This window comes from Pan troglodytes, chromosome 22, assembly GCF_028858775.2.
Source record: "Pan troglodytes isolate AG18354 chromosome 22, NHGRI_mPanTro3-v2.0_pri, whole genome shotgun sequence".
NCBI classification, from domain to species: Eukaryota; Metazoa; Chordata; class Mammalia; order Primates; family Hominidae; genus Pan; species Pan troglodytes.
In genome coordinates this window covers 46,647,138-46,656,214 of record NC_072420.2, presented here as the reverse complement: position 1 = coordinate 46,656,214, position 9,077 = coordinate 46,647,138, and the positions used below count along the sequence as shown (strand labels likewise).

General features: G+C 59.0%; 3 long non-coding RNA genes across 3 annotated transcripts; 1 reads left to right on the top strand and 2 right to left on the bottom strand.

The window, feature by feature from the left end:
* Position 1: 1 nt before the first annotated feature.
* On the bottom strand, positions 2-3,918 carry LOC129138308 (uncharacterized). The gene is made up of 3 exons (XR_008541525.1): positions 3,837-3,918; positions 1,211-2,765; positions 2-427 (listed from the first exon to the last, which is right to left on the bottom strand). It is a non-coding gene; the product is annotated as an uncharacterized LOC129138308 (long non-coding RNA).
* Positions 3,244-5,544, top strand: LOC129138307 (uncharacterized). Its single transcript, XR_008541524.1, has 2 exons — positions 3,244-3,681; positions 4,461-5,544. It is a non-coding gene; the product is annotated as an uncharacterized LOC129138307 (long non-coding RNA).
* Positions 5,545-6,319: 775 nt separating this feature from the next.
* LOC104004838 (uncharacterized) lies at positions 6,320-8,369 on the bottom strand. Its single transcript, XR_677885.3, has 2 exons — positions 8,108-8,369; positions 6,320-7,594 (listed from the first exon to the last, which is right to left on the bottom strand). It is a non-coding gene; the product is annotated as an uncharacterized LOC104004838 (long non-coding RNA).
* Between the last annotated feature and the right edge of the window lie 708 nt (positions 8,370-9,077).

Here is a 9,077-nt window from a genome sequence, read left to right as displayed (position 1 = left end):
AGGGGAGGGCCGGGGCGGGAGGGGAGGAGCGGCCCAGTGAGTCACCACCTCCTTGCTGGGGTCTCTCCCTCCAGAACCGGCAGCAGCTCCGAGCCCAGGGCCCCGCCGGCTGTGGCTGGAGAAGGTGGTTTCCCTGGCTGGCTCGCCGTGGCCTGCAGTTCAGTCCCCGTGTCAGGGAGGAGGAAACTGCAGCAGCTGAATCAAATGTCTGAAAACCAGCGTGTCACCCAGGGAGAGTTCCTTGAAACATTTTTCGGTAGTTTCCAATCCAGGCGTCTCCATGTGGGACGCACGGGCAGGATCTCTCGCCTCTTCCCACCAACCGCCTCCTGCGGAGGACCTCGCCGTGAGCTGAACTGTTGCTTTATCAGATCTCCGCGTTCTTTTTTCACGTCAATATTTCTTCACAGTATAGTCGGATACGTATCTGCCAAAGATATTTCAGTTTGTACCGTGGGAAGACAAAGTTGCTCACGATATAGTTGTTATATATGCTGTGTGTGGAGACAGAGAGACAGAGAGAGAGAGAGAGAGACAGAGAGAGACAGAGACAGAGAGACAGACAGAGACACAGAGAGACAGAGGAGAGACAGAGACAGAGAGACAGAGACAGTGAGAGCCAGTGAGAGAGAGACAGAAAGACAGAGACAGAGAGAGACAGAGACAGAGAGACAGAGACAGAGACAGTGAGAGAGAGACAGACAGAGACAGAGAGACAGAGAGAGACAGAGACAGAGAGACAGTGAGAGAGAGACAGAGAGACAGACAGAGACGGAGAGACAGAGACAGAGAGCAAGAGAGACAGACAGAAAGAGACAGAGACAGAGAGAGACAGAGACAGAGAGAGAGAGGAGAGAGGGGCTGTCCCTGATATCACCTGGGGGTGGGCTCCAGATGTGGCCAGATGCATCCCTGGCCCACAGAAGGTCCCAGAAGAGCTTTCCCAAAGCTGCAGCTGCTGAGACTTGCCTAACACCAGCCTAAATGTCTTATAATTTTAAAACATACACAAATTGTTCATACCAAAAACCATGTTAAAGAAACATTTGAAAAAACCTTTAAAATTCATACTTAATTCCACAACTCCACAGTGACTGTTTTTGGATTGCCTTCAATATTTTCCCCACACCTACCTTACAGAAGCTGTAAAGCACCTCTCCTCCTCCTCCTCCTCCTCCTCCTCATTATTATTATTATCTAAGGGGCTCACTCTGTCATCCAGGCTGGAACGTAGTGGCCTCATCACAGCTCACTGCAGCCTCAGTCTCCTGGTTTCAGGTGATCCTTCCACCTCAGCCTCCCAAGTAGCTGGGATCACAGGCATGTGCCACCATACCCAGCTAATTTTTTATGTTTTGTAGAGATGGGGGGTCTCACGATGTTGCCCAGGCTGATCTCGAACTCCTGGACTCAAGTGGTCCTCCTGCCTCGGCCTCCGAAAGTGTTGGGATTACAGGCATGAGCCACCGTGCCTGGCCTTGTACACTTACTGTACAGTCAATTTACCTGCCACTGATGTCATCCACACTGTGGCTGTGGGTGCTGAGGTTTGGAGCTGCCTGCTTGGAGCTGTGGCACCAGCCTCTGGGCTCCTGACTCAAGCACAGGGGGCTTCAGGACCTCCGTGTTCTCTTGGCCTCTCCCGGTCTGAGCTGTTTTATCTGCAAGGAGTGCTTGCAGATTTGGGAAAGGAAATAGGAACACGTTGTGTAAGCAAACACCAAGAACGCAGCATTCCCTGCAGCGAGGGTCCCGCCACAGGCACACAGCAGCAGGTGGCTGACACACGGTTTGTAAGATGGAAGAGATGCAGACGCACTGACACACAGGGACAGGTTCACGGGGCCCAGTGGCCAATGGCCTGTTTTGCCTTGCAGAGGTGGTTTCATAAGTCAGTTCACAGTACACCACCGGCTCCGCCAGCAGGTCCGCGGGGTGGGTGCCCACTTCACGAGGCGGGCGCCGTGGGAGCTGTGGAGATGCGTGGGAATAACGCCGACACCCCAGGCTGCAGCACCCTGAGCTCCAGGGCCACGGTCCGACTCCCCCGGTCCCATGCTTCACCCTGGCCTGGGCTTCTCCGAGGCAGGGCTGGGGCTGCACTGTGTGAGGGGCTCAGGCTCAGGGCGGTCCCAGGCCTGGGTGCGGCCCAGAGGTGCCTCTGCTTCACAGGAAATCTGCAATGATGACTCAGAGTAAACTTGACTCTTTCTCTTATGAAGAAGATACATGTTCATCATAGCGAGTTTTTTAAAATCATAAAGCAACATCTAGTTTCACTGCCGAGCGGGATTCAGAGCTAATACTTCGGTGTGTTTCTGCTGTAATCATTTTTCTTTTTTTTAGATGGAGTCTTGCTCTGTCGCCCAGGCTGGAGTGCAGTGGCACAATCTTGGCTCACTGCAACCTCCGCCTCCCGGGTTCAAGTGATTCTCCTGCCTCAGCCTCCCAAGTAGCTGGAACTACAGGCACACGCCACCACGCCCAGCTAATTTTTTGTATTTTTAGTAGAGGCAGGGTTTCACCATATTGGCCAGGCTGGTCTCAAACTCCTGACCTCAGGTGATCCGCCCTCCTCGGCCTCCCAAAGTGCTGGGATGACAGGCGTGAGCCACCGGGGCCACCGTGCTGTGTGTTTATAGACGTGTGGTCGCCTGCTCTGTGCACCGTCCCGTGAGCGTGTTCATAGACGTGCGGTCGCCTGCTTTGTGTTCCTTCATGCGCTTTCATCAGGGATCTTTTCTGATTGTAAGTGATGCTTGTGTCTCGGGGAGAACATGAAAACCACATAAAGCATGAAAATAAAACATCCTGAATCCCAGTCCTGGCTGAGCTTACTGTTGTCATGGGGCTGATTTCCACAACCTGCCCCACCCACAGCGGGCGAGCTCCCTCCGCTCCCCCCCTCCTCTCTTCTGTCCCCTTTGCTCCCTCTTTTCTCTTCTCTCCCCCTCCCTCCTCTCATGCTCACTCCTCTCCCCCTCCCTCCTCTCATGCTCACTCCTCTCCCTCTTCCCTCCTCTCCCCCTCCTTCCTCTCACGCTCACTCCTGTCCCCCTCCCTCCTCTCTCCTGTCCCCTCCTCTCCCCCTCCCTCCTCTCATGCTCACTCCTCTCCCCCTCCCTCCTCTCCCCCTTTTCCCCTCTCCCCCTCCCTCCTCTCACACTCACTCCACTCCCCCTTCTTCCTCTCTCCTGTCCCCTCCTCTCCCCCTTCCCTCCTTTCCCCCTCCCTCTTCTCATACTTGTTCCTCTCCCCCTTTCCTCGTCTCCCCCTCCCTCTTCTCCTCTGTCCTCATTCTCCTCTCCAGCTCCCTACTCTTCCCTTCACCGTCTCCCTCCTCTCTCCCATCCCCTCCTCTCCCCCTCCCTCCTCTCTCCCCCTCCCTCCTCTCTCCCCCTCCCTCCTCTCTCCCCCTCCCTCCTCTCTCCCCCTCCCTCCTCTCTCCTGAAGTTACCCTGAAGTCTCTGGCACATGTCCACCCCCAAGCCCCCATCCAGGCCATTCCTGCAGGAGATCCTTCTTCCATGGGGCTCCACCCCCCCACCCCAGTCCAGTCGGCTTCCAGGATCCTAGGAAGCACAGAGCCAGGAAACCGCTGCCCTAGGAGGCCTCCCAGAGAGCTGCACTGCAGGGTCTGGCTGGGAAGGGCCCTGCAGCCCCGCCTGTGTGTGGGGGGAGGTAAATGCACTTTCAGAGAAAGGGAAGAAGGGGGCGAGCCACACCCCCTCCCTGGCGACCTGGCTGTCCTTTCTCAGGCCTGCTGGCCCTTCTGTGGATGGGGACGCTGGGCCCAGTCTGGGATCCCAGAAGCAGCTGTGGGGAGCAGGACTTACCCCACTGTGCCAGTCGTCCACAGCCCTGGGGGGGGGTCTGAGTCTCCAGGTGTGGGAAGGGAGAGGGTGGGACAGGGGAGGGGGTGGGAAGAGGGGGGAGGCGGAGAGGGTGGGAGAAGGGAGAGAGTGGGAGGAGGGAGAGAATGGGAGGAGGGGAGAGGGGGTGGGAGGAGGGAGAGGGTGGGAGGGGGAGAGGGTGGGAGGAGGGAGAGGAAGAAGGATGGAGGAGAGGGCCTTGAATGTGCAGTGTCCCTGGCAGGGCCTCTCTGACTCCTGCGGGTGGACCCGAGCCTCCTCTTCCAGCAGGACCTGGCTAAGAGGGGATGAGGAGGGAGCATGAGGTGGGCTTGGTGGAGGAAGCTGTCCCGGGAGGCAGGGGAGGGCAGGGCTGCTTCTGGAACCTGCCTGCCCTCCACCCCCACCCCCACCCCTACCCCCATCAGGACCCTGTGTTCAGGGAGAGGAGCCCCCCAGTCCACCTCGAGGAGCCCTGGTGCCTCCAAACGTCAGCGCGGGGAAAAGGGGAATTATCCACCGCTGTCCTGTGTTAGTGGTTTTCTTAAAGCCATAAAAGTGGTGGAACGGGAAGGAAAGACCATCCCAGGAAACTGCCTTTGTCCACAGGGAAAGTTGCAGAGGAGACTCGGTGCTGCTGGTGGCTGGTGGGAGCCCCAGGGCTGCTGGCCCAGGCCCCGCTTCTGTCCCTCCCCTTTTGGACCAACCGTACCCCTCCCCTGTTGCAGGAAGTCAGGGACCCCAAACGGAGGGACTGGCTGAAGCCACGGCAGAAGAACGTGGATTGTGAAGATTTTATGGACACTTATTAGTTCCTCAAATTAATACTTTTATAATTTCTTATGCCTGTCTTTACTGCAATCTCTAAACATAAATTGTAAAGATTTCATGGACACTTATCACTTCCCCAGTCAATACCCTTGTGATTTCCTATGCCTGTCTTTACTTTAATCTCTTAATCCTGTCAGCTGAGGAGGATGTATATCGTTCCAGGACCCTGTAATAATTGCATTAACTGCACAAATTGTACAGCATGTGTGTTTGAGCAGTATGAAATCTGAGCACCTTGAAAAAAGAACAGGATAACAGCAATGTTCAGGGAATAAGAGAGATAACCTTAAACTCTGACCGCCGGTGAGCCAGGCAGAACAGAGCCATATTTCTCTTCTTTCAAAAGCAAATGGGAGAAATATCGCTGAATTCTTTTTCTCAGCATGGGATATCCCTGAGAAAGAGAATGCGCACCTAGGGGTAGGTCTCTGAACTGGCCCCCCCAGGTGCGCCTGTTTCTTATGGTTGAGGCTGCAGAGATGAAATAGACTCCAGTCTCCCATAGTGCTCCCAGGCTTATTAGGAAGAGGAAATTCCCACCTAATAAATTTTGGTCAGACCGGTTGATGTCAAAACCCTGTCTCCTGATAAGATGTTATCAGTGACAGTGGTGCCCAAAACTTCATTAGCAATTTTAATTTTGCCTCGGTCCTGTGGTCCTGCGATCTTGTCCTGCCTCCACTGGCCTTGTGATATTCTATTACCCTGTTAAGTACTTGCTGTCTGTCACCCACACCTATTCACACACTCCCTCCCCTTTTGAAACTCCCTAATAAAAACTTGCTGGTTTTTGCAGCTTGTGGGGCATCACAGATCCTACCGACGTGTGATGTCTCCCCCGGATGCCCAGCTTTAAAATTTCTCTCTTTTGTACTCTGTCCCTTTATTTCTCAAGCCGGCCGATGCTTAGGAAAAATAGAAAAGAACCTACGTGATTATCAGGGCAGGTCCCCCGATACTCCCCCACCCACACCCACACGGAGCTCCCAACCCCAGCCCCAAGGCAGGGTCCCACTTCCCCCTTTAAAAATCTTTTTCCTCCCAGGTCTCTCAGTCACCCCCTCTCCTATCACCACGGCCGGCCAAGCTCTGCGCCACGCGTCAGTCGCCTCCCTGCCCTACCCAGGGCACCCGAGATGTGGAGGACCTGCCCTCCATGGGCTCCAAAAACCCAGGCCCCAGCTGGGGAAATTTTCTAGACAAGGAGGCCACGAGACCCACGCAGTGAGGGTGGACGCGGAGGGGACGGTGCTTCTAGCCCCGCAGGGCCCGGCTGCAGTACTGAGACTGGGCCCCGCCCTCCACTCTCCAGGCGCTGGCAGGAGCTCGCTCGGGGCTGCAGGTCTGTCCTCCACCCCCAGGAAAGGCTGGGAGGAAACTCATCCAGGGATTTTCCATCCCATAAGCTCTTTTTCCACAGAAGTCCGAGTGCCTTCGGGGAGAGAGCAGGACAGCTGCGCCCACGGGCAGGGGACAGGCCCTGCGTTTGTGCCCGGAGGGCAGGTGGTGGGGGCTGTCCGTGCCCCCTCCCCAGTGACTGCGGAGTTTCCGGAACGCCCTCCGGTGACTCCCTCCCAGGGTGTGGTGTTGGAAGGCGGCACCCACTATAAACACCGAGGACCCAAGCCCTCCAAGCATCTGTGGAACAAAGACTTTTTTAATTTCTTTCTACTGCCTCCACTATCCAGTGAATTTTCCTCCCAACTTAGAACATGACTCATCAAGGAGGACCCTGTTTCCAGGGGTTACACATGCGGTTTCCGCGGTGGTGGCCCTGTACGGCCAGTGGAAGTGGCACAGGGACAGAGAGGCACATGCCGGCCCCTCCAAGGGCCCAAGGGGTGCACGCGGCCCTCGGCTCCTGTCCCGGCACCTGGGCATGGCGGCCAACCCCTCCCCTCCCTCCTTTGTGGGGGGTGAACCCATCTCCATCTCCTCCTCCCTGTGAAGGTCCAGGGGTCTGGCTGGCCCACGTGTTTGCTGGGCACCTAGGGCAGGGCGGCGTCTGGCCCCAGCCTGTTTGCGGAGTGTGAATGAGTCCGCTGGCCGGAGGCAGCCTGCGGTTGGATCTCCCCGGGGTTCGGGTGGGGCGGGTCCCAGGGCCACGGGTGGGGAAAGTGCAGCCCATCCTGGTCCCAAGCGGGGGTGCGACGGCTCAACACTGGTCCTTCTGAGTCAGGCGCTCCCCACAGGACGTCCCCCAGGTGATCGCTGGGGCCTCGTTGACCACGGGCCTCCCCAGTCGCCAACGGGAAGGCAGAAGGCAGAAAAGAGGCCAGCCGGGAGGCGGCCGTTGCCACAAGAGCCCGCGGCGCGGGGAAGACGCCTCGGCTGCAGGCGGGGCTCCTGGCAAGCGTCGGGGACGCGGCCTCCCACCGGTCGGGTCGGGAGGGAGCAGGCTTCTGGGGAGAGTGGGCGACATCGGCGATCCAGGAATCGGTCTGCGACAGACTGACTCCTAGATAGGAAAACACACGTTTCTGGCAGCATTGCCTGTAACTGGAAAGACACAAGGCTCAATTCCAGGGACTGTTCCGTCAATCACGGGCCCTGGGACAGTCCTGCGGCCCCCAGACAGCGGCGAAGAAAGCTCTGCGCGCCCTGGTTTGTTCCGGGAGCGCCTCTGGGAGCCGCAGGCTCTGGATATCAGAGGGAGGGCGCGACCCCGTGGCGGGAGCCGCAGGGTCCTGGGGTTGCGTTCCCGCCCTCTCTGCGTTTCCTTTAGTGACTCCCGCTAAGAGAGGCTGAAGCGGAACCCCCCGCACTGAGTGTGAAACTCAGGAGCTCGCTGAGGCCCCCTGGTGCTTCCCGGGGCCACGTGCATTGGCCTAATTTCATTTTGTTCCGTTGCCTGTAAGCTGAGAATTTCATTTTCTGGTGAGAATCCGTCATAGAAGCTCTGGTTCTGGGAACTGTCATTTCAAAGAGACACAAAAAAAAAAAAAAAAAAAAAAAAAAAGAAAAAAGACTGTAAGACTGTCTCGATGACGCTGTGATCTCGCTGGGTTGAGAGGCCACTGCCCTGAAACCCAGGGCCCATGAGGCAAAGGGTGGCGGGGGGTCCAGGGCTGCCCAGCGCTGGCAACACAGAGGCTCCCCCAAGCCATGCCGGGGGCTGGCACCGCCTCCTGAGGACCCCCGAATGGACCCCTCTCCCAGGCTGGCATCGCGCCCCATCCCGTGGCTCCCGGGCGCCCATCAGGGGCTGGTCCAACACGCCCTCCAGGGAGGGCTGGAGACTGCAGAAAAGCGCTCTGAGCCCGTCTGACCGCACTGGGTGGGCTCCCGCCGCAGGCAGGCCCGGCCCCCGGGACACGGACGCGGCAGGGACGTCCCCCACGGCACAGGGCCCGCAGCCCCTAGAGCTGGGCCCCGGAGGCGGCTGCGAGGCTGCGGGGCTGGACGGGTTAAGCCTTTCCCGTTACCTCATGCTGGCCTCTGCCTCTGAACATCTGGCAGGAATATTTCTTTACAGCCGTCTGAGCTGTGGGGGAGTCTGGCTGCGTTCCCAGAGCCTTTTCCTCAGATTTCAGCGGAATGGGGGAGCCAGCAGGAGCCGGCGTGGACCCCAGGGAGGAGGCTTCCCGGGAAGTGACGGCGCTGAGGCCGCACCTGGCCCCCAGAGCCCACCCTGAAGGGTCCCGGGCAGCCAGCGCATTCCTGCTGACGAGAATCACTTCCGGCGCCGCTGACCCGGCCCGGGAGACCGTGTTCCGGCGCCGCTGACCCGGCCCGGGAGACCCTGTTCCGGCGCCGCTGACCCGGCCCGGGAGACCCTGTTCCGGCGCCGCTGACCCGGCCCGGGAGACCCTGTTCCGGCGCCGCTGACCCGGCCCGGGAGACCCTGTTCCGGCGCCGCTGACCCGGCCCGGGAGACCCTGAGATGTCTGTGGGCAGCAGTGGGAGCCCTCGGGTGGGGTCGCCGAGGCTGCGGAGTGCCAGGGCTGCACGAGTGACCCAGCTCAGACCTGGGGTCCCTGTGTGAGACCCCCCACCCCGGGCCGGGGCCCGAAACTCCCTCCTCTGTGCCCCCATCATGGCTTCTGGGCCCAAAAGGTCGTGGGGGGAGGGGCGGGCTCCCGAGCGCTGGGTTTCAAGCCCCGATGCTGTCGTCCTGCCGGCCCCATGCTCAGACACCCGGTTCCCTTCGCAGCGCGGGGCAGGGCCCAGGGGCTTCTAGGACCTGGTCTGGGAGCCCCACACAGGCCCTCCCCCGGCAGTGGGGAGCTCAGCTGCGGGGGCTGCCCCATGTCCCGCTCACCCGCCGGCATGCAGCAGTTTTAATGAGGCTGGGGCAGTAGGGAAGAAAGGGTTAGGATCCCTTACAGACCAGCAGCCCCCACTCCGGCTGGGTCCCAGAGAGACGGGGGCGGGGGGCTCCTTGCCACTCTGCAG